Here is a 25,454-nt window from a genome sequence, read left to right on the forward strand (position 1 = left end):
TGCAACCAAATACTAACCCGTTTTGACCCCCTGCCACTTATAAGAGAGTGATTTCTTATATAACATACATGTACTGTGATCTGATTCTATCTTTAATAATGTAAATAACTTAATTTACCTTACCCCTAGTATATCACCTTTTATATTATAACTAAACAGTTAAATTACTTACCTGTTTTAACTTTTATATATAAATAATACTTATCACAAGGACCCCTATGGACGTAAATCATTTTGTCTGATCTTTTTTTGGGTTATGCTATGTAATCTACACATATGCTGCTATGTATGATAATCTGTGTAACTGTATGTGTACCTAAATAAACTTACTGATCGACCCCTCCGATAGTCCCATCGACTCTTAGGTGTGGATATTGACCACTCCGGGGAACCCTGCTAGATCGACGCTGTTGTCGAATTAAAAAGCAACGTTTCCGAACGTTTGAAGCTAGGCTGCAAAGTTTTTAATGGAAGCTATAGGAGTTGTTGCAGGAATCTTGGACTGGGTTATGCAACTTTGGCCATAGGACACCTGAACACGCCAATTGTTCAAGGATTTTTTTTTTGTCCCGGTTACCGGATGTAAGCGCTGAAAATTTAAAGCCGATGAAGCCTTCTCGAATTATGAACCAAATAAAAACGAAATTATGGCAGAGGAAGGAAAAAGAAATCTGGCAATCGCTTGAAGGTCTGCTGCCCCCACCCTTTCGGGGATACCTGATTATTACAAGAACTTAAAGGAATCCCTTAGGAGCTATCTATATCCCTTAGGGCTTAGGGGATACGTGATTCTTGCAAGCACTTGAAGGTAACCCTTTGGAGATATCTAATTATTGCAAGCATTTACAAGTACCCCTTAGGAGATACCTAATTCCTGCAAGCACTTAAAGATATCCCTCAGGGGATAGCTAATCATGACTTACTCTTCAGTACATGCCGCTGCCGGAAGTTCAGGTGCGCAGACGCAATTTTTGGCGGGAAAGCGAAGGTTGTGTAGGTAAGTGTTAGAGAGAGAGGCGGCAGTCACCGCTCAGCCGTGATCTAGGGTGTACTGCTCGCTTCTCCACATCCTCGTAAGTACTTTCATCGTGACTTTTGCATTCATACGGCTCAGTCTCTGTGAGAGTACGCTCTTGTAACAGAAGAAACGCATCTGTCTGCGGTAAAACAGAGACCAAAAAATTCCATGTTGATGCGTTATAAATTGAAAATAGGGGGTTTGTTGAATTCCTAAAACTAAAAAAAGTAACTTTTATGCCTTTTTTTTAATATGGTGTAGAACGCAATATACATATAATATTTCTCCAGGTTTGCAGATATGTACTATTTCATATGCGTTTGGAAGATAAAAAAAAAACATAATCCGCAAAATACTAATGAAAATTCTGAGTTATGCTGAGTATTTTAGTTCTTATTTTCACTAGGCAATTTTTTTGCTCTCCCGAGCAGATTAAATTTCTCCACACTCACTGAATATTATTATATTAAAACGATAAGGCAAAAATTAGTACTTAAGTTCTATAATGAGTTGAGAGTGTGTCTATTCCGTAATTTTTAGTAATATTAATTTAATGGAAAATCTTTGCTTAATTTGTAACGAGATTTTATTCCTGAATTTATATGCATTAATAAGTTTGCACAGGGCGACAGCTGGGTATCTTCACTGGGTGACAGCAGGTTATCTTCACCGGGCGACAGCTGGGTATCTTCACCGGGTGACAGCAGGGTATCTTCACTGGGTGACAGCTGGGTATCTTCACCGGGCGACAGCTGGGTATCTTCACCGGGTGACAGCAGGGTATCTTCACTGGGTGACAGCTGGGTATCTTCACCGGGTGACAGCTGGGTATCTTCACCGGGTGACAGCTGGGTATCTTCACCGGGTGACAGCTGGGTATCTTCACCGGGTGACAGCTGGGTATCTTCACCGGGTGACAGCTGGGTATCTTCACCGGGCGACAGCTGGGTATCTTCACCGGGTGACAGCAGGGTATCTTCACCGGGTGACAGCAGGGTATCTTCACCGGGCGACAGCTGGGTATCTTCACCGGGTGACAGCAGGGTATCTTCACTGGGTGACAGCTGGGTATCTTCATCGGGTGACAGCTGGGTATCTTCACCGGGTGACAGCTGGGTATCTTCACCGGGTGACAGCTGGGTATCTTCACCGGGTGACAGCTGGGTATCTTCACCGGGTGACAGCTGGGTATCTTCACCGGGTGACAGCTGGGTATCTTCACTGGGTGACAGCTGGGTATCTTCACTGGGTGACAGCTGGGTATCTTCACTGTGACAGCAGGGTACTGTCACTGGGCAACAGCAGGGTATCTTCACTGTGTGACAGCAGGGTATCTTCCTGGACGACAGCAGGGTATCTTCACTGGGCGACAGCAGGGTATCTTCACTGGGCGACAGCAGGGTATCGTCCTGGACGACAGCAGGGTATCTTCACTGGGCGACGGCAGGGTATCTTCACTGGGCGACGGCAGGGTATCTTCACTGGGCGGCAGCAGGATATCTTCACTGGGCAACAGCAGGGTATCTTCACTGGACCACAGAAGGGTATCTTCACTGGGCGACAGCAGGGTATCTTTACTGGGCCACAGCAGGGTATCTTCACTGGGCGACAGCAGGATATCTTCACTGGGCGACAGCAGGGTATCTTCACTGGGCCACAGCAGGGTATCTTCACTGGGTAGCAGCAGGGTATCTTCACTGGGCGACAGCAGGGTATCTTCACTGGGCGACAGCAGGGTATCTTCACTGGGCGACAGCAGGGTATCTTCACTGGGCCACAGCAGGGTATCTTCACTGGGTCACAGCAGGGTATTTTCACTGGGCCACAGCACTGTATCTTCACTGGACCACAGCAGGGTATCTTCAATGGGCCACAGCAGGGTATCTTCACTGGGCCACAGCAGGGTATCTTCGCTGGGTCACAGCAGGGTATCTTCACTGGGCCACAGCAGGGTATCTTCACTGGGTGACAGCAGGGTATCTTCACTGGGCGACAGCAGGGTATCTTCACTGGGTAACAGCAGGGTATCTTCACTGGGCGACAGCAGGGTATCTTCACTGGGTAACAGCAAGGTATCTTCACTGGGCGACAGCAGGGTATCTTCACTGGGTAACAGCAAGGTATCTTCACTGGGCCACAGCACTGTATCTTCACTGGGCCACAGCAGGGTATCTTCACTGGGCCACAGCAGGGTATCTTCGCTGGACCACAGCAGGGTATCTTCACTGGGCCACAGCAGGGTATCTTCACTGGGCCACAGCAGGGTATCTTCACTGGGCCACAGCAGGGTATCTTCGCTGGGCCACAGCAGGGTATCTTCACTGGGCCACAGCAGGGTATCTTCACTGGGCCACAGCAGGGTATCTTCACTGGGGCACAGCAGGGTATCTTCATTGGGCCACAGCAGGGTATCTTCACTGGACCACAGCAGGATATCTTCGCTGGGCCATTGCAGGGTATCTTCACTGGGCCACAGCTGGGTATCTTCACTGAGCCACAGCAGGGTATCTTCACTGGGCCACAGCAGGGTATCTTCACTGGGCGACAGCAGGGTATCTTCACTGGGCCACAGCAGGGTATCTTCACTGGGCGACAGCAGGGTATCTTCACTGGGCCACAGCAGGGTATCTTCACTGGGCGACAGCAGGGTATCTTCACTGGGCCACAGCAGGGTATCTTCACTGGGCCACAGCAGGATATCTTCACTGAGCCACAGCAGGGTATCTTCACTGGGCCACAGCAGGATATCTTCACTGAGCCACAGCAGGGTATCTTCACTGGGCCACAGCAGGATATCTTCACTGAGCCACAGCAGGGTATCTTCACTGGGCCACAGCAGGATATCTTCACTGAGCCACAGCAGGGTATCTTCACTGGGCCACAGCAGGGTATCTTCACTGGGCCACATCAGGGTATCTTCACTGGGCGACAGCAGGGTATCTTCACTGGGCCACAGCAGGATATCTTCACTGGGCCACAGCAGGGTATCTTCACTGGGCCACAGCAGGATATCTTCACTGGGCCACAGCAGGGTATCTTCACTGAGCCACAGCAGGGTATCTTCACTGGGCGACGTCTCACCTGCACAACAGGCATTTTCAAACTAGTACAGAAGCAGCCTATATTTCTGCAGACAGTGGAAAAAAATTACAGATGTTCAGTTCAGAATTGTGCATCTGTACAATAAATTTCATGTGTTCAGTTTAGAACTGTACACCTGTACAATAATTTCAGATGTTCAAAACCGTGCACCTATACAGTAATTACAGGTATTCAGTTCAGAACTGTACAACTTCAAAAGTTCCTCTCCAGTTGTTCCGCTCTCTCCAGTTCAAGAGTCGCCTCTGTATTTGTTTCAAGAAGCCTGCTGGGCAGGCGGAACGTCAATAAAGATATCCAGGTGTTGTACACGTGTCTTATCACCTTGTCGATATTATATACCGTTAATGCAAAGCGTCCACCGATAATACACGTATCTTTGCTAATGTTACATGTATAATTTAGGTTATCAGTAGCTCTTGTACAGGACAATATAGCGCCTTATCCCAGTGAAGATAACTTGAGTCATGGTTAGATAGAATGTGAGGCCAAGACAGCAGTTCTGGAGTGTTTGTAATTAGGCTAATAGACTGCTTTCATTTATATCAAGAAGTATAAGTATCACAAATCCTAAAACCATACTATTATGTTGTTGATAAGGTCTCTTGTAAACTGTGCATTACACTTCTAATCTCCGTATTTGAGAAAGGACATAAATTTATTGATACGGCATAAATTTATTGAAAAAAAAGGACAAATTTATTGAAAATGACAATTTTATTGGAAAGGACGTAAATTTATTGGAAAGCACATATATTTGTTAGAAAGGACATAACTACATTTTGAAGGGTATAAATGCAAATAAAAACATGAAAAGGGATGAAAGACTGAAACAAGAATCATCCCTATGAAGGGAGAGCCGTGAACCTGCATTCTCATGGGAGTAGAATGACTGAGATATATAATTGTGGTGCACGATTGAAGGCCCTGCAAGGGAATAAATTAATGCCTCTGAAGGGATCTGGATTCTGGAATGCATCTCATATGCAGAAATCACACGAATAAGGTCGCGTGCAGTAAACTGAGGTTCAGGAACTAGGTCAGATGCAGGAACTAGGTCAGGTGCAGGAACTAGGTTAGGTGCAGGAAATTAGGTCAAGTGCGGGAAACTAGGTCAGGTACATGAACTAGGTCAGGGGCAGGAAACTAGGTCAGGTGAAGGAAACTAGGTCAGGTGCAGGAACTAGATCAGGTGCAAGAACTAGGCCAGGTGCAGGGACTAGGCCAGGTGCAGGAACTAGGTCAGGTGCAGAAAAGTAGGTCATGTGCAGGAACTAGGTCAGCTACAAGAAACTAGGTCAGCTACAGGAAACTGGATCAGGTGCAGGAAACTGGGTCAGGTGCAGGAACTAGGCCAGGTGCAGGAACTAGGCCAGGTGCAGGAACTAGGCCAGGTGCAGGAACTAGGCCAGGTGCAGGAACTAGGCCAGATGAAGGGACTAGGTCAGGTGCAGGAACTAGGTCAGGTGCAGGAAACTAGGTCAGGTGCAGGAACTAGGCCAGGTGCAGGAACTAGGTCATGTGCAGGAACTAGGTCAGCTACTGGAAACTGGATCAGGTGCAGGAAACTGGGTCAGGTGCAGGAACTAGGCCAGGTGCAGGAACTAGGCCAGGTGCAGGAACTAGGCCAGATGCAGGGACTAGGTCAGGTGCAGGAACTAGGCCAGGTGCAGGAACTAGGCCAGGTGCAGGAACTAGGCCAGGTGCAGGAACTAGGCCAGGTGCAGGAACTAGGCCAGGTGCAGGAACTAGGCCAGGTGCAGGAACTAGGCCAGGTGCAGGAACTAGGCCAGGTGCAGGAACTAGGCCAGATGCAGGGACTAGGTCAGGTGCAGGAACTAGGCCAGGTGCAGGAACTAGGCCAGGTGCAGGAACTAGGCCTGGTGCAGGAACTAGGCCAGGTGCAGGAACTAGGCCAGGTGCAGGAACTAGGCCTGGTGCAGGAACTAGGCCAGGTGCAGGAACTAGGCCTGGTGCAGGAACTAGGCCAGATGCAGGGACTATATCCTATTACAAAGATGCAAAAGAAGCTTCTATAGGGAAACTTACATTGTGTAGAGCTTTAACAAGCCACGTTTGACTATATAGAACTTTAACAAGCCACTTTTCACTGTGTGCAGAGCTTAGCCACGTTTTACTGTGTAGAGCTTTGACAAGCCACGTCTGAGTGTATAGAACTTTAAGAAGCCACGTTTCACTCTGTGTAGAACTTTAACAAGCCATTTTTCACTCTGCGTAGACCGTTTTTCATGTGCCTTGATAGGTAAATAAAGCTACCGTTTCCTTTCTCGAATCAAACCCGAGTGCCTTCCATTACCCAAGTGCTGTTTTGACCTTCACGACTTTAGCGCTTCCCAATGATACTAATACTGTAACCTTATGAGAGTTAACGCTTCGTTCTGATTGTAATATTACTTCTTCTACTCCTACTATTGTACTGTAGCACCACCTCAATGTATTTGCGTCTAAACAGGGGAACTGAAAATCATATATTTCAGACAATCTAAGTGTACACTGAAGATGGAAAGAAGTGTTAATGGAGTACAGAAGTGAGGGTTCACACACACACACTTCATTAAAATTTTGATTGGATATTTTTTTCCTTGCTGTGACAACTGAGCGACGATAGTACTCGCTTGTTTGTGGTTGCAGGGGTTGAGTTGTAGCTCGTAGTGTGTGTGTGTGCGTGTACTCGCTTGTTTTTGGTTGCAGGGGTTGAGTTGTAGCTCGTAGTGTGTATGTGTGCGTGTACTCGCTTGTTTTTGGTTGCAGGGGTTGAGTTGTAGCTCGTAGTGTGTGTGTGTGCGTGTACTCGCTTGTTTTTGGTTGCAGGGGTTGAGTTGTAGCTCGTAGTGTGTATGTGTGCGTGTACTCGCTTGTTTGTGGTTGCAAGGGTCGAGTTGTAGCTCGTAGTGTGTATGTGTGCGTGTACTCGCTAATTTTTTGGTTGCAGGGGTCGAGTTGTAGCTCGTAGTGTGTATGCGTGCGTGTACTCGCTTGTTTGTGGTTGCAGGGGTCGAGTTGTAGCTCGTAGTGTGTATGTGTGCGTCTACTCGCTTGTTTTTGGTTGCAGGGGTTGATTCATAGCTCCTCTGTATGTGTGATCAGAAAACGCATATAAAGAAAAACACTTGATTTGTTCTACCATTATATTTATTTATTTTAACGATTCAGTTGAAATAGATTTTTTTTCCACTAGAGAGGCGAGGCAGTTAAATGATTTAATATAAATGGGAAAATTACTTGTTCAGTTTGATGAGTATTTTGCGGAACGAGATGTAAGGTGCAAGTTGCTGGTTATTAGGTATAGTCACACGTTAAATATTAAATACTATTTGATGGTTGTCATGGAAACCAAAATGAGCTTCACTTCACGCTGAAATAAAATGCTCTCAGATATTTTTGTTCAAGCTACTTGCTTCACTTTTGGCAGAAGTATTGGATATATTCAGTTTTTTTTTTCTTTTCCAGTCTGGCTGAAATTGCTAGCGACGTGCGTATGTGTGTGTGTGTGTGTGTGTGTGTGTGTGTGTGTGTGTGTGTGTGTGTGTGTGTGTGTGTGTACTCACCTAGTTGAGGTTGCGGGGGTCGAGTCCGAGCTCCTGGCCCCGCCTCTTCACTGATCGCTACTAGGTCACTCTCCCTGAGCCGTGAGCTTTATCATATCTCTGCTTAAAGCTATGTATGGATCCTGCCTCCACTACTTCGCTTCCCAAACTATTCCACTTACTGACTACTCTGTGGCTGAAGAAATACCTCCTAACATCCTTGTGATTCATCTGTGTCTTCAACTTCCAACTGTGTCCCCTTGTTACTGTGTCCAATCTCTGGAACATCCTGTCTTTGTCCACCTTGTCAATTTCTCTCAGTATTTTGTATGTCGCTATCATGTCCCCCCTATCTCTCCTGTCCTCCAGTGTCGTTAGGTTGATTTCCCTTAACCTCTCCTCGTAGGACATACCTCTTAACTCCGGGACTAGTCTTGTTGCAAACCTTTGCACTTTCTCTAGTTTCCTTACGTGCTTGGCTAGGTGTGGGTTCCAAACTGGTGCCACATACTCCAATATGGGCCTAACGTACACGGTGTACAGGGTCCTGAACGATTCCTTATTAAGGTGTCGGAATGCTGTTCTGAGGTTTGCTAGGCGCCCATATGCTGCAGCAGTTATTTGGTTGATGTGCGCTTCAAGAGATGTGCCTAGTGTTATACTCACCTGTGTGTGTGTGTGTGTGTGTGTGTGTGTGTGTGTGTGTGGAGAGAGAGAGATAACAGAAAAACTTATTATCTATAATAAGATTTGTTAATAAACTACTGTCAGGTCACTACCACTGCTAATCTTGTTTAAACACCAGAAGTAAGAACAGTTAACACCAAAAGTCAGAACAGAGGTGTAGAAGGCTCTCTCCCCACCCTCCACTCACATGACTCTGCCGCCATATAAAACACTGGTGAAAGACATTCTGTGCTGCGCCGCTGTACCGCAAAACTTTGTATGTAAATTTAAAATTAAATGAGAATACAGACCTGGGTTTAAACTGCGATTGTTTTAAGGTAAAATTCTCACTTCTCACTGCTGAAGTGATGTCAGCTGAGGCTCACATCTGACGGACCCGGGGTCGATCCCGGGGAAGTGGAAACATCTTGTTTCCTTGGATAGTTTGTTGGCGAGTGTCAGGGTACACCGTTCACTGTCTTTACACTCGTCACTATCAGTCTACACCCATCACTCATCATCAGTCTACACCCATCACTGTCAGTCTACACCCATCACTGTCAGTCTACACTCGTCACTGTCAGTCTACACTCGTCACTATCAGTCTACACCCATCACTCATCATCAGTCTACACCCATCACTCATCAGTCTACACCCATCACTCATCATCAGTCTACACCCATCACTGTCAGTCTACACCCATTACTGTCAGTCTACACCCATCACTGTCAGTCTACACCCATCACTGTCAGTCTACACTCGTCACTGTCAGTCTACACCCATCACTGTCAGTCTACATTCGTCACTGTCAGTCTACGCCCATCATTCACTGTCAGTCTGCACCCATCACTCACTGTCAGTCTACACCCATCACTGTCAGTCTACACTCGTCACAGTCAGTCTACACCGATCAGTCTACACCCATCACTGTCAGTCTACACTCGTCACAGTCAGTCTACACCGATCAGTTTACACCCATCACTAAGAATCATGCGTTGATTAACCATTGTTTTATGTATGTAAACTATATTTGCGAAGTGTTTGTCAGGCAGTTAAACGAGTATTATTGTGTTTTTTCATGCACCACCAGAGGGAAGTCTGTTCCAGTGTTTGATGAGAGTAGGCAAAAACCTTTCTCACTTTTGCTAGTCCTCGTTACAATTGGTGTCTTTGTCTCTCATTCGTGAATAAAGTTATTTGCATTACTGCTGCAATTTATATATTTTTCGTTAAAAAACTAGAACGAAATGCCTAATTTTATAGATTTTATGAGGTATTCACACACACACACACACACACACACACACACACACACACATATATATATATATATATATATATATATATATATATATATATATATATATATATATATATATATATATATATATATATATATATATATATATATATATATATATATATATATTTAATATACACAAGACCAAGAGAATGCACTAGACGAGGGGAAAAAACTGCTCTAGCAATTATGACCTCGCTGGTCCTAAATCACCTTTCATACTTTGCATGCACACTGCTTGGGAGGTTAACACTAGTCAATAATCCGGATGTGAACGGAATCATAATCAAGGATCGTCGAAATGAGCAAATATATTCACGTTGCAGAGCTGTCGTCCTCCCTCGTGTAGTCTTTTTGAAATATTTTGAGGGATATGTGTTGATGTTCGCCGCTATTATTCCTTAGTCGTGTGGAAGATAGATGGAACTTTCCCAGCAACGTCGCTAGTGTCGGTGTATAGAATGTACATAACTTTCCATCGACATAAGCGCTGAATGACCTCACAGGCCAGAGCGTTTTGTGAATTTTACAGTCTTTGTCCCTCCTGTCTGACAGCGTCACCAAAAACTATTTTCAACAGTTGTTCGCTGAGTTCTTTCTGACTCGGTATTGTCGTTACTGCTGGTGGTTTAGGCATTTAGTTAAGTGCTTTCGATCTGCCTCAGGGTGCCGTGTCTGCAACACCGAGAATGAGTGATCCCTCGTGTCAACATTCTTCACCTTGCTGTCTCATTTATACTGGAGATCTCTCTTATTCATGCCAATATTACAATTTTATACTGGAACGTGAATTCCACTTTTTTTGAAAAGAAGAGAAGGCATGACATAACTAGGCCATGTTCGATCTCTTTACATCAAGGCCGTCTACCAGTTGATTCATAATCCGTCATACTCTCTCAGACGACGCTCTGCATGATTCATTTATTCATGCCGGTTTAATATGACTCTTCCAATTACATGAATTTCTGTACACGCCAGGACAGTTAGCATGAGACTCACTGTGACTACAAATGCAAGTTGTACAGGTGAATCTCTTACCAGCATGGCTATGGCAAGCTCTAGATTATGTCTCTTCAAAGCCGTTGTGAATTGGAATGTCACAATTGTAATCAGCTCAATGAATGGAATGGTACGGTTGATAACGCACCGGTTTCCAGGATTTAAGACAGGCTTGCCATGGATTCCAATCCCTTACTCCGTTCACTGAGTAGTATACAATCTTGCCGTTATTACCGTTTATTTAATTATACATAAGCTTCTTCAGGCGCTGTCTTCGGAGACATTCATCGTCTACCCTTTTCCCTATTTCGGGTCTCTGGATTAAGGATGTAGGCCGTCCACATAGTTCTTAATTACTGTGTGTGGTCAGTCTCCCCATGACTTTCTTCCTCTCTTTATGTATTAATTCGAAGACTTGCGTCTCTGCTTTTTACATAACTTCCTAGATGTGAAGATCGTTCTCTACCTTCAAGTAATCCTCAATATTTGAAAAGTCCTATCTCCTTTTAATTTTCCCCAGACGACTATTTGTTCATTCCTCTCACCATATTTTCCTAAACTCACTATATTATTTTCTTCGTTAAGTTTCTTTACAACATAACTGATTATCCATAAGTCTCGCTCTCCATGTATATCCACAAACAACTAATAAGACCTCACTAAATAGGCGGTCTCTTGAACACTCTATTGTTCTTAGTTTCAAGGCCTCCTCTCTGAAGGTACCACCTTTAATGCACATACTATCTACGGTTTTCTCTCCTCAGTTCATCTGTTACACCAGCTTTAACTGCCGTTTTCTCCTCCTCCTCCTTCGCCTTACCTACTAATTGTCCTTTGTATCTTTTGCCGCCGCTCATTCGTGTCTCCAAATGTATTTCCCCTCCGCCATGCAGAGTTCCTGGGACATTTCAACCAAAAAAAAAAAAAAAAAAAAATTAGGATAATTGGGATCTACACTAAGGAACCGGAAACGTGGAGTATACCTGACATGTGTAAATATGTCAGGCATACTAGAGAGAGACGAATTAGAGACTTGCAGCATCTGATATTGACATACATGCTATACGAGCAGTTTGTGGGAAAAAAGTAATTTTGATAAACAGCTAGTATGACTTCAGAGAATGATAAGTCTTATCTGACACACCTGCTAGAGTTCTATGACAGTAACAGTGATGAGGCAGGATAAAGAGGGATGGGTGAACTGCATATCTTTGGACAGGAAGAATGCTTCTCTTGATGCTCTTGTAGGTTTAGCGCTTCTTTTTGATTATAAAAATTCTCTTGATGCCAATGAAGATCTCAATTCAGGTCTCAGACCTTTGCAACACATTTGTCCTCAAAGATTTGTTAAGTTATACCATGAATTAAAGAAAGATCCTAGACTTCACCTTACGAAACAGATAAAGTAAATGCGATAGTAATTATGGACAACGTAGATTGTAATGGAAAAATGAACATGCTATTAGAAGACGGGGGAACTTGTGTGCCTCTTAAAGACAGACGAGTCATAGGAATATAAGGAGGTATATCTTGACTCCAGAATGGTCAAATTGGAATAATCTGGTTGCAGTAATGGAGGCAGGGTTCAACATCTCTCTAAGAATAGGTACAATAGGGCCAATTAAAATGCTGGGCTAAGAACTGAAACTTCCCATGCAACCACAAATTGGTGTGAACACCCACATCCGAAATTATCCTGGGTGCTAAAAGGATTAAATTACCAAAAAAGACTAAAGAAATATGTGTTTCAGTCTTTGAGGGATCCGAAAGAAGTATCCCCTGTATCAGTCCCACTGCCCTGCACATTAGGAATCATAGTAACTGTACATCAAAACTCTCAGTAGACGAGCCGCAGTTCGACTCTCTCAAGAGATCTAGGAGTTATAACTGAATCCTAAGTAGAGGCACAGTAGCTGAAAATCAATCTCACCCCTAAAGATCCAGGAATTATAGTTTAAAGGTCCCACATTCGAAAATAATAACCCCATTTCAGTTCGGTGTGACAGTTCCCTAAACTTTTATACCTTGACTTTAATGTTGAAAATTGTATAAAATTCTGATAAGTTGAAGATTAAGACACATTTGCAACAGTTGGGTATTTTTATTGATGAAACGTTTAATCTACACTATAGGCTTCTTCAGTCGAATACAGAGGGAACAGATGTAATAGTGAAATAAAGATGATGTAATCAGTCCATCAACCTTGGAGAAAAAGTATTTGAGGTGGTCAGTCCCTCAGCCTGGAGGAGAGTTCAGCTTCATGGTCTGAAACGATATCCCTGCTGCCTCTGTATTTGACTGAAGAAGCCTACAGTGTAGGCGAAACGTTTCATCAATGAAGATACCCAGCTGTTGCACATGTGTCTTAATCTTCCACGTGATAATGGTTTTCCTAGGGTGTTAATCTCTTGTTTATCATGGAAGCCAATAGATTGATATTTATGAAATTTTAGCAGTTATGTTATGGAAGATCTGCTTGAGTATAACATCTCAGGTCGTTGTTTTTACTTAAATTCTTAAATCAACTTGTTTTTAAATAAAAGATAAAATTAATATATAAAAGACCAAAGGGAACTGTGTGAACTTAATGTTGTGTTGGTGCACACTGAGGAGGATATGACATCCAAGTTATTATTTTTTTTTTTTGCTTGTTACAAAAATTCCTTGGTGCTCTAGAAGGGTAAATATAATGATCCAAATTTTCTTCAATAAAATTAGCAAACTGGCCTCTACAAAGCCCGTTAAAATTTCGAACCAGTGTTCATTGTCTGAGCCAGTGTAAAGTCCTCACGTTATGGCATGAAACTAATATATTTTTCTCAATAAGGGTGGAAAATTAGCAGCAACACAGCCTGAAACTGTACTGAACTTTAATGTTTGTTAGTTGCATCACAGTTAAAAGTTGGTATATCATAAAGTTGAAGCCAGACAGAAGAGATATTCTCAAGGTATCTCATGCAAACCCTGAAGTGGGGTTCCCAAAGTTTCTCATTTCACTTACCAATATATAGTTTCGTAGACAGTAATGCCCATAGTTATTTAAAAGAGGGAGGGTAAACATGTGATAGTTGTACACATGAACTAAGAGATATCAACTTATTTACCAAATATCGATATTTTTTCCAGTGACATGAACTTGATCAGACATAAAATTTACGGGTACTTATTTTGTGCCTTAATTTATTTTGTAATGGTAGATGTATTTCAACTTGATACATGACTAAACGCAAAAATTGCAAAAAAAAAAAAAAAAAAAATACGAGAGGTAGCACAAATAGAGGATTTACAACGTAACATTTCGTTTCATTATTGATTCATATTTCTTTCTTGGGATGACAGTGAAGAATTCACCCCCGTTAGGTGGATGGATGAGCCTGTTTATCTCACAAACTGGTCGATGTCAGGTTGTGTTTTGTAAGCGCACACCGGAGATCGTCCTCAACACTCCGCCGAGCCTACTGTTTTGTTTAAAGGAAACTGAGAAAGATGAGAATTCTGCTTTACATGGCCAGGCACACAGAAATATAATGAGCTCTTTGACAGCCAGAGAAGATAGCCGAAGGAAAGTTCCCAGCATTTATCACGAGAAGTAGGAAATCTTCATCTCAGCGAACCTATCGTTGAAACTGGGGGTTCCCTGTAGTCTAGTTCCACAAGGAAAATCCACTGGATTATCATGGAATGGTTTGCAAGCCAGTTATGTCCAACTCTTTGAGATCCGAGAGAGTGAATTCCTCATCCTAGGGAGATACCTTGATGCCGGTGATCTGAAGAATTTATCGTTCCTTTTCTTGGCCTGAATCTGAAAGAATTCCGTTTCACCAGGCGCTGTATAACCTACGATGATTAAGACATGTGCAGCAGTTGGGTATTGTTATTGTTGAAACCTTTCGCCTACACAATAGGCGAAACGTAGGTGGTCAGTCCCTCAGCCCGGCCTGAGGGACTGACCACCTAGAATACTATTTCTCCAAGGTTGATGGACTGATTACATCTTCATTTCACTACTACACGTCTGCTGCCTCTGTATTCGACTGAAGAAGCCTACAGTAGAAACGTTTCAATAATAAAGATACCCAACTGTTGCACGTGTGTCTTAATCATCAACTTTCGGGTATTTTATACCGCTAAACTCCTACGAGTTTAGCGCTCCACCCATGATTGTAATAGCAAATGAAGGAGGTCTTTATAATGACTTATGTGAACACTGTTGATATTTCTAAAAATGTTCATTCAGTCGAACCAACGCTCCTGCCTTTACATTGGCTTTCCACACCCGAGGCTTTTTTTTTTTTTTAATCCTCTGACATTTTCTATGAAGTCTGTGCGAGATGCATCACCTCCTTGTTTAACATTATTAGAATTAAATGGTTATAACTATGAATATAATTTTTAAACGGGTGGAGGGGTAAGCCAGCGGAAGGCATGGGTCAGATGACCAAAAGCACCAACGGCGGGTCATCATCTAAGACCCGCCTCACGAAACACTTGTCCTGTTTCCTGACAAACCTTACCTAACCTGACCTCCTTGTTTCAAGACCTCATCGGAGAGAATATATTCACAAAGCACGCAGATATATTTTCTCAGCTAGGATCAGTTAAGACAGCACTGAATTCCGCTGTCTTCATTTTTGCTTGCTCACAGTTTGCGAAAAATTCGCGAAGCTCATCACGTAGTTCAAACCACTCTTTTATTATACTTTCGAGGTATAACAACCTTTGCAATAAGAGTATTAGTCGAGCGAAATGAGAACCTCTCAAAGTTGCTGGAAGATGCTGAGTTGAATGCCTGAGACCTCACATGGTTCACGATGTTTCTGAATCTTGAGAATTTCAGTTAATAGTGCATTGCATTGCGTGCAAGAACATACCCGTGAATCACATGGTACAGACTTCGCATATTAAGAGCAAATTGCTTTACACGTGTTTTTAAACCTGATTTCTTACCTCACATACCTGGAGCGCTATCTGTTGTACACCATTTTATATCTGCCCTGACAACCCAGCCATATTAAACAAGGGTGTGATTTTTTTCCAGGAAGTCTTATGTTATAGTGATGGTTGTGGGTGGACGGCGAAAGAGAAATTCATCTTTGAACTGGGCAAATACCAACAGTAAGCAAGTGGTTACATCATTCGTTTTATTCACCAGCAAAACAATATCCGACTGCACTATCCTTCATTTCCGCAACTACCTGATCTCGAATATCTAATATTTCTGAAATTTTATTGTTTGACATCAGACGTTTTTTTTTAGCTTCTTTGTACTATCATCTCCCAGCATAATAAGTACATAATCTTTTGTAGCGGTAAGATAAAGATTATCGCTAATTTTGAGAGGTTTCTGTTTTGCAGTATGTAATGTCATTAGGGAGGATGCCCTCATTGTTGTGTTCCGCTTTAGGTAACTACCTGTTGTGTCCAGAATAACTTTTTCTTATAGAATTTTCGTTATTTCCTTGTTGATGTGCTCAGGATGGATGCTTTGAAAGTGTTTCGTCAAGAAACTTGGCCTCAATACGTGGTTCCCCAGGACTGGAACTTCCAATGGCTTCGGGGATACAGCAACACAGAGCGACAACACACACCAGCACAAGAGTGGAAATACCCAGGAAAATGCAATCAGATGAGTATGGATCCAGCCCCTCTGCACCTGGCCACACTTGTGCTCTATACACTAGAATATCATTGCACTCTAACAGCCCCTTTTAAGGTACACAAAATGGCAGATCTGAAGAATGTCCACTACAGAGAACCTTCACTGTGTAAAATTACACACACACACACACACACACACACACACAAACACAAGCACACACACTCACACACATACACACAAACACACACATAAACACACACATAAACACACACATAAACACACACACGCACACACGCACGAAATAGGCCAAGTGTCTATCGACAAGTGCCTTTGACAACTAGTAACTGCTACACACACACACCCACCCACCCCCGCACACACACACCTCCCCCTCCCCCTAGCCACCTACCCCTCCCCCAAACCATCTAACCCCTCCCCCAACCACCTCTCCCCCTCCAATAACCATCCTCGCCCTCACCCATAACCATCCATCCCCACTCCCCCTAACCATCTATTATCCTCCCCCTAACCATCTCTCCCCCTTCCTTCTGTGGTGCAATGGGGCAACCTAGAACTAGGATGAGAGCCAAGGGCCCAAAGGACGAATCTGGGAGGGAGGACTGGGAGACAGAGCTCAAAAATAGGGAGGAAGACTGGGGAAGGAGGCTAGATGAGCTTGCAAGGAAGATGGAGGAGAGGTTAGCAGCAGAATGCAGAAGGTGGGAGCAGAATGCCATAGTAGCAGAAGCCAAGATACAGAGATTAGAAGAGGAGCTGAGAAATCTGAAACAGCCTAGAGACAAAGATAATACAGAAGTAGCATCAGCAATGTTTACATAAGACACAGACAAAGGGTCTGAAGGGAGCATGGAAGCTAAACTGTATGCAGAGGTCCTGTCAAACCCACATGGGGCCAAAACAAAGACAGGGAGCACACTAGAACAGAATGAGAGGTTGGAAGACATTGAAGGAACTAGGACATGTGCAGGGACCTTACCAGACACTTGTTGGCGCCAGGAACAGGGGAGCAGGAAGGACAAACCAATGAGCATAGGGGCCACAGCTAGGGAAGGGACTGAAGGAAGGAACACCCCACGGGAAGGAACTAAAACACCTCAGAGGATGCAATGGGAGTCACAGTGGGAGGTGGAAAGGGAGAGATCAGTTTTTGTCTATGAGCTAGACGAAGCTGAAGGGGAAACTTATGATGAAAGAAAGCAGGAGGAGAAAAAAGAGATTGAAGGTATCATGAAGGTGATAGGCGAGGGAGACATGACCCAGGTGGCAAATTTTCGGAGAATCGGGTGGTTCACAAAGAGAAGGAAACGGCCTCTCAAAGTAATTTTCAAGGCAGAATCAACTCGAACCATGATCCTGCAGGAGAAAGCACGGCTGAGAGGCAAACAGGAGTTCATGAATGTGTACCTCGATCGAGACAGAACACAGGAGGAAAGGATGATACTGAAAGAGAGAGTGCAAAAACGAAAGGAGGAGTGGGAGGAAATGACAAAGAAGAGCAGAATAACCCAGGCACAGGTGGAAGGACAAGCACACCCCCCAGAAACACCTGCAGAAGGACTCCAGCCACGACACCCCCAAGGCAACTGAACAATCCAAACCAACCATCACACACCAATCCCTCTGTTCCCACCCCCACACCACGAACCCTACCCCTACAGCAACCCCCTATGGGAGCTCTTCCTCCACCTCCACTGCAACCCCCCACAGGCCCCCACCAGGGCTCCTGCTCTCCCAACCCCAGTATTCTCCCAAGACCACAGTTACAGCATTAGAACAGAAGTTGAAGGTTTGGTACACAAATGCGGATGGATTAACGAATAAATATGAGGAATGGCATGAAAGAATCAATGAGAAGTTCCCAGACATCATAGCAGTTACAGAAACAAAACTCACGGAGACAATAACAGATGCAATCTTCCCACCAGGATACCAGATCATGAGGAAAGATAAAAAGGGCAGAGGGGGAGGAGAGGTTGCTCTGCTCGTAAAAAAACGATGGAAATTTGAGAAAATGGGAGGCATAGACGAGACAGGAGAAAGGGACTACATAGTAGGTACACATCAGTCTGGGGAGCACAAGGTGGTCATTGCAGTGATGTATAATCCACCACAGAACTGCAGGAGGCCAAGAGAGCAATGGTAGACACACTTGCTGAGGTGGCAAGAAGAGCTCACTCCAGCAGAGCAAAGTTGCTGGTTATGGGGGATTTCAACCACAGGGAGATTGACCGGGAAAACCTCGAGCCACGTGGGGGTCCCGAAACATGGAGAGCCAAGATGTTGGATGTGGTGCTGGAAAACCTCATGCACCAACATGTTAAGGACACTACCAGAATGAGAGGGGAGGATGAACCAGCAAGATTGGACCTTGTGTTCAACCTGGGCAGTTCAGACATTGAGGACATCATATATGAGAGTCCCCTAGGAGCTAGTGACCACGTGGTTCTGTGCTTTGAATACATAGAGTTGCAAGTGGAGAGAGTAACAGGAGTTAAATGGGAAAAGCCAGACTATAAAAGAGGGGACTACATACGGTTGAGGAACTTCCTGCAGGAGGTTCCGTGGGACAGAGAACTGGCAGGAAAGCCAGTAAATGAAATGATGGAATATGTAACAACAAAATGCAAGGAGGCAGTGGAAAGGTTTATTCCCAAGGGCAACAGAAACAATGGGAAGACCAGAACGAGCCCCTGGTTAACCCGACAGTGTAAGGAGGCAAAAACAAAGTGCAGTAGAGAATGGAAAAAGTACAGAAGGCAGAGAACACATGAAAATAGGGAGATTAGTTGCAGAGCCAGGAACGAGTATGCAAAGGTAAGGAGGGAGGCCCAGCGACAGTATGAAAATAACATGGCATCGAAAATCAAGACTGACCCGAAACTGTTGTATAGCCACATCAGGAGGAAGACATCAGTCAAATACCAGGTGATCAGACTGAGGACAGAAGGTGGAGAACTCACAAGAAATGATCAGGAGGTATGTGAGGAGCTAAACAGGAGATTTAAGGACGTTTTTACAGTAGAGACAGGAAGGGCTCTGGGAAGACAGCACAGAAGGCAACATGAAGAAGGAATATACCAACAAGTGTTGGATGACATACGAACAACCGAGGAGGAGGTGCAGAAGCTGCTGAGTGACCTTGATACCTCAAAGGCGATGGGACCGGACAACATCTCCCCGTGGGTCCTTAGAGAAGGAGCAGAGATGCTGTGCGTGCCCCTAATCACAATCTTCAACACATCTCTTGAAACTGGGCAACTACCTGAGAAATGAAAGACAGCAAATGTAGTCCCCATATTTAAGAAAGGAAACAGAAACGAGGCACTAAACTACAGACCTGTGTCTCTGACATGTATTGTATGCAAAGTCATGGAGAAGATTATCAGGAGGAGAGTGGTGGAACACCTGGAACGGAACAAGATTATTAATGAAAACCAGCATGGGTTCATGGAAGGCAAATCCTGTGTCATAATCCTTCTGGAGTTTTATGACAAGGTAACAGAAGTAAGATACGAGAGAGAGGGGTGGGTTGATTGCATTTTCCTAGACTGCAGGAAGGCCTTTGACACAGTTCCTCACAAGAGATTAGTGCAGAAGCTGGAGGATCAGGCGCATATAACAGGGAGGGCACTGCAATGGATCAGGGAATACCTGACAGGGAGGCAACAACGAGTCATGGTACGTGAAGAGGTATCACAGTGGGCGCCTGTGACGAGCGGGGTCCCACAGGGGTCAGTTCTAGGACCAGTGCTATTTTTGATATATGCGAACGACATGATGAAGGAAAGATGATGTGAAGCAGATGAGAAGAATTAAATCGGATGAGGATGAGGCAGGACTGGAAAGAGACCTGGACAGGCTGGACAGGTGGTCCAGAAACTGGCTTCTCGAATTCAACCCTGTTCAAATACAAAGTCATGAAGATTGGGGAGGGGCAAAGAAGACTGCAGACAGAGTATAGGCTAGGTGGACAAAGACTACAGCCCTCACTCAGGGAGAAAGACCTTGGGGTGACCATAACACCGAGCACGTCACCGGAGGCACACATCAACCAAATAACTGCTGCAGCATACGGGCGCCTGGCAAACCTGAGAATAGCGTTCCGATACCTTAATAAGGAATCGTTCAAGACACTGTACACTGTGTATGTTAGGCCCATACTGGAGTATGCAGCACCAGTCTGGAACCCACACCTGGTCAAGCACGTCAAGAAGTTAGAGAAAGTACAAAGGTTTACAACAAGGCTAGTCCCAGAGCTCAGGGGAATGTTGTACTAGAAAAGGTTGAGGGAAATCGGACTGACAACACTGGAGGACAGGCGGGTCAGGGGAGACATAATAACGACATACAAGATACTGCGGGGAATAGACAAGGTGGACAGAGATAGGATGTTCCAGAGAGGGGACACAGAAACAAGGGGTCACAACTGGAAGCTGAAGACTCAGACGAGTCACAGGGACGTTAGGAAGTATTTCTTCAGTCATAGAGTCGTCAGGAAGTGGAATAGCCTAGCAAGTGAAGTAGTGGAGGCAGGAACCATACATAGTTTTAAAAAGAGGTATGACAAAGCTCAGGAAGCAGAGAGGGAGAGGACCTAGTAGCGATCAGTGAAGAGGCGGGGCCAGGAGCTGAGTCTCGAGCCCTGCAACCACAATTAGGTGAGTACACACACACACAAAACCCAGCCAGGTCAAGCGTCTATAGACAAGCGCCTTTGACAACTGGCAACTAGCTAATTAACTCACCAACTCAAGACTGGAAACACACACCAACACTAGACTGGAAACCACACACCAACACTAGACTGGAAACACACACCAACACTAGACTGGAAACACACACTAACACTAGACTGGAAACACACACCAACACTAGACTGGAAACACGCACCAACACTAGACTGGAAACACACACTAACACTAGACTGGAAACACACACTAACACTAACACTAGTGTAAAAATACACAACATTAAAGTGCGTAAACACAAACAGTTGCAGTATGTGTCTGGATAACTGATATCTGGCATCTGTTTCCAGCCAAATTTCCACCACCCAGCAGTCTATTAAATTTACCATCCAACATTATTTACCTGAAAGTTTAACAATTTACTTTACCCAGCATACAGCAATTGACCAACGTTATACATAATGCAGAATTGTACATGAAAACATTTTGTGATTGTGGAATAACAGATCTAAAATTTTATGTTGAAGTGTGACGTGTTATCAATATGAAACATTAATGTAAAAAAGTAATTAGATTTCTATGACTACTGTATTTTCCGGCATATAAGGCGCACAATCAGAGGAAACGTACGACGATGTTTTCAAGCAGTTGTGACGTAACGTTAGTAAATAACTACTAAAGTGTAACACAAAGCCTGCCCTTGACCCTGACCTTGAGCATGTAAGGTTAGTTTAGTTTAATATGTTTATTATGCACCCCATACCCATCCTGTGGGCGGTAGTCAAAAGATTACAGAGGTACATAATTGGTCCAGGGACTGGACTCCAAAGTTTTGATAGCTGAGCAAGTTACAGAGGTAATGAACTCGCAATTTACAAAGGTAATGAACTCAAAATTTACAAAGGTAATGAACTCCAGGTAGGTCTAGTCACAATCATGACAAGTTACAAACCCTGACCTTGAGTATGTAAAGCACAAGGTAATTTTCCAAGACTTTATGTGGGAAAAAAAGATCGCCTTTTATGGCGGAAAATACGGTATGTATCACCAGCTTTGAGTGTCACTGTACTGACGGAAAGACAAAGCGAGAATACTTAGCAGTTAAATAAGCTTACAATTTACCCCCATCTATCTTCCTTTTCTAAATCTATAAATGTACTTCAGTGTAAAGACTTAATCTACACATTCCCTACCCTTCCTGAAACCTTGTTTCTTTGCAATCCTACTCTCTGTCTTACCCTTAATTTTTTTCAGTAATGACTACCATACACCTTCCCTGATATACTCAACAGGCTTATTTCCCTATAATTCTTAAACTCTCTTTTACCCCATTTTCCCTTATACAATGGAACTATGCATGCTTTCTGCCAATCCCTAGGTGCCTTTCCCCTATCATGCATATATTAAATAAATACACAAACTACTACGAAACGATGTCTCCACCTGCTTTTAACATTTCTGTCTTGATCCTTTTTCTCCTTTATACCCTCTACCTCATCATTCCACCAATATTCTTTTCCGTACCTACACTTCTACAGTATATCCACAAAGTTATACAGCATTCTTCAAGCTACCCAATACCTCTTCGACCTCCACATTACCTGTATTCTCTCTAGCCCACCTTTCTCAGAGTAGTTTCTTATATCTTACCTTTAATTTATGAACTTTTACTTCTCTCTTACTCACTGATGACATTTTCCTTGTACCTCATCTTTCTCTTACTGTAGCTACCACTAATTAATAATCAACTATAACTGTTGCCCCTCTATAAACGTGCACATCCAGAAGCCTACCTATCACCTTATCGACTAATACAATGTCTGACAAACTGCTCTCATTACGTCCTATATCGTATCTCTTGTACATATCCTCTTTTTAAAAATACATATCTATTATTAAACTCCTTTGTAGACAATGTCCATTTAGAGGCCTCCCATTATCATTTACTCCAAACTTACCTATTACGCCCTCTACAGCACATACATTAGGTCCCCCATCACAAATACTTTCTCATTTGGACCAGAATATTGTTCATAATCATAAAGGTAAAAATATTATTCACAAAAATACAGTATATATTCTTTGTCAGAAAAACAATTTGTCTTAAATTTTAAACCTTTGTTGGAAAAATATGTGTGAGTGGAAGGTAGGATTTTGGAGTCACATTCATGGAATGGGTCGGTGATCATACTGCAATGTTCCTATATTTTTCTTTATTTCTTTGTAGCTGATGGCTTGAGATGTTTAATTCTAATTATGTATACATCTTTTTTTTTCTTATTGGTTCGATATAATTTTAATTTATTTAGAGGTTTGATATATTCGCAATTTGTCGTTTTATTGGAGAAGCTTTACTGTTGTTTATTACTGAAATTATGGACCAGTAGGCCTCGTACAGTGCATTTTGAGGTTTCATCTCACTTTGTGAGGTGATACCTCACCGAGTTAGGTAGCACCTCACTGGGTGAGTTGTCATCCTCCCTGAGGTATCACCTCAATGTTTAATATATAAAATGTGTTTATCTTGCTTCTTCCTATTCCTCTGAAGATGTGTGTTTAAGGACATGAAAGCACTCACTTTTTTTCCTGTTTTCACTGTGGTATATATATATATATATATATATATATATATATATATATATATATATATATATATATATATATATATATATATATATATATATATATATATATATATATATATATATATATATATATATATATATATATATATATATATATAATGTGCCGAATAGGTAAAACTGGTCAATTAGCAATAACTCATTTAAAATTAAGAATTTTCTTTTTCATTTATGTTAGTGTAAAAATTAATAATTTTGTACCAAAATAACCTTAAAAAACTTTCCTAACCTTATTATAACAATCGCAATTTAATTTAGCCTAATCCAACTAAATATGATTTAGACAAGTTTCCAATAATTTAACAATAAACAATGAAATATATTTTTTTCGTTAGGCTCAGAATAATTTTTGCGAAATTATTGCATATACACAAATTTTCGCTTGTCTTATTCTGCAAAAAAGAGCGTTGCTATTTAAGCCAAAATAGCAAGCTTTACCTATTCTGCACGACATTATATATATATATATATATACCAGTTGTATATGTAACAGTTTGGAAACTAACTTTAGTGGAAGAAAAATCCGACAGCCAATGTAGATATCTTCCCTCGACAAATAACTATCTGAATGTTGCAATACTGAAGAGAACCGAGAGAGAGATCTGATTATGACATACAACACAGATGACTCGATAGGGCAGACGTAGACCATTTTAATGGACGGGATCGTGTTGAAGGGGGCAGAGTGGAAGCTAAGGACTCAAAGGTGTCACAGAAATGACAGAAATGCTGGTTCAGTCTGAATAGAAATGGAACGATCTGGACGAGGAAAGAAGTAAGGAAAGAAGCTTTAATAATAATTTTTTTTTAAGAGTGGGTATGATTGGACACACAGTTCCAGGTATTGTGTGAGCATTCGTAAGTGGTGACTTGTGGGAGCGGAGGGAAGGGAGTCAGTTTTAGTTAGTTTAATATGTTTATTATGCACCCCATACCCATCCTGTGGGCGGTAGTCAAAAGTTTACAGAGGTACATAATTGGTCCAGGGACTGGACTCCAAAGTTTTGATAGCTGAGCAAGTTACAGAGGTAATGAATTCACAATTTACAAAGGTAATGAACTCACAATTTACAAAGGTAATGAACTCCAGGTAGGTCTAGTCACAATCATGACAAGTTACAAAGGTATTTACAGATTGCAGAGGTACGTAATGGGTCCAGGGACTGGGCCCCAAAGTTTTGATGGCTGAACTAGGTACAAGGTAATGAACTCACAAGTTACAAAGATAATGAATTCTGTAAGAATGGTTACTTACGTTTATACACGGGAAGGGAGTCAGCCGCAGCAACCGTAACTAGGTAAGTTCACACACACAAAGGCGCCTGGCAATACTCACTACGGATATTGGATATTAAATTTATTATGAGATAATATATATTATTGAACGGACAAGAGAAATCACCAATACGCTGAATGACCCACTGGAGTTAACACTCTGTGAATATAATAATAATAATAATAATAATAATAATAATAATAATAATAATAATAATAATAATAATAATAATAATAATAATATTCCTGAAGTTACTACATTAGTATATGATAATGAAACACGTAGACATACCATAAAACTACATCGATCAATTATTTTAAATTTCGAAGTGGAGACTTCAGGAGTAAACTGGTGGTTGAGCACATCTCGAAGAAGGAGCACCAACCGTTGTGTTTACATCAGACAGAGGGTACCTGTTACCATGGCTACTCAGAATCACGATAGGCCCGGGGAGACATACCTTCCTCTGCAGCATCTCAATGATAAAATTGCAATTTTTTTCACAATGTCAAAACCGCCTCATATAACGATCCTGTAAGATCTTTTTCCTTGCTGTGTATTGCAGGTACTGAATGGATGAAAATAGATGTTTTAATT

At 42.7% G+C, this 25,454-nt stretch overlaps 1 protein-coding gene across 1 annotated transcript in view; it reads left to right on the forward strand.

Moving 5' to 3' along the window:
- The first annotated feature begins 1,000 nt into the window (after positions 1-1,000).
- The window catches only part of Scp2 (Sarcoplasmic calcium-binding protein 2), a 394,806-nt gene continuing 370,352 nt past the window's right edge, over positions 1,001-25,454 (forward strand). Inside the window, exon 1 of the mRNA XM_070089823.1 lies at positions 1,001-1,073. The gene's annotated coding sequence lies outside the window, so the exon portion shown is untranslated. The remainder of the gene's footprint in view (positions 1,074-25,454) is intronic.

This window comes from Cherax quadricarinatus, chromosome 30 (assembly GCF_038502225.1).
Source record: "Cherax quadricarinatus isolate ZL_2023a chromosome 30, ASM3850222v1, whole genome shotgun sequence".
NCBI classification, from domain to species: domain Eukaryota; kingdom Metazoa; phylum Arthropoda; class Malacostraca; order Decapoda; family Parastacidae; genus Cherax; species Cherax quadricarinatus.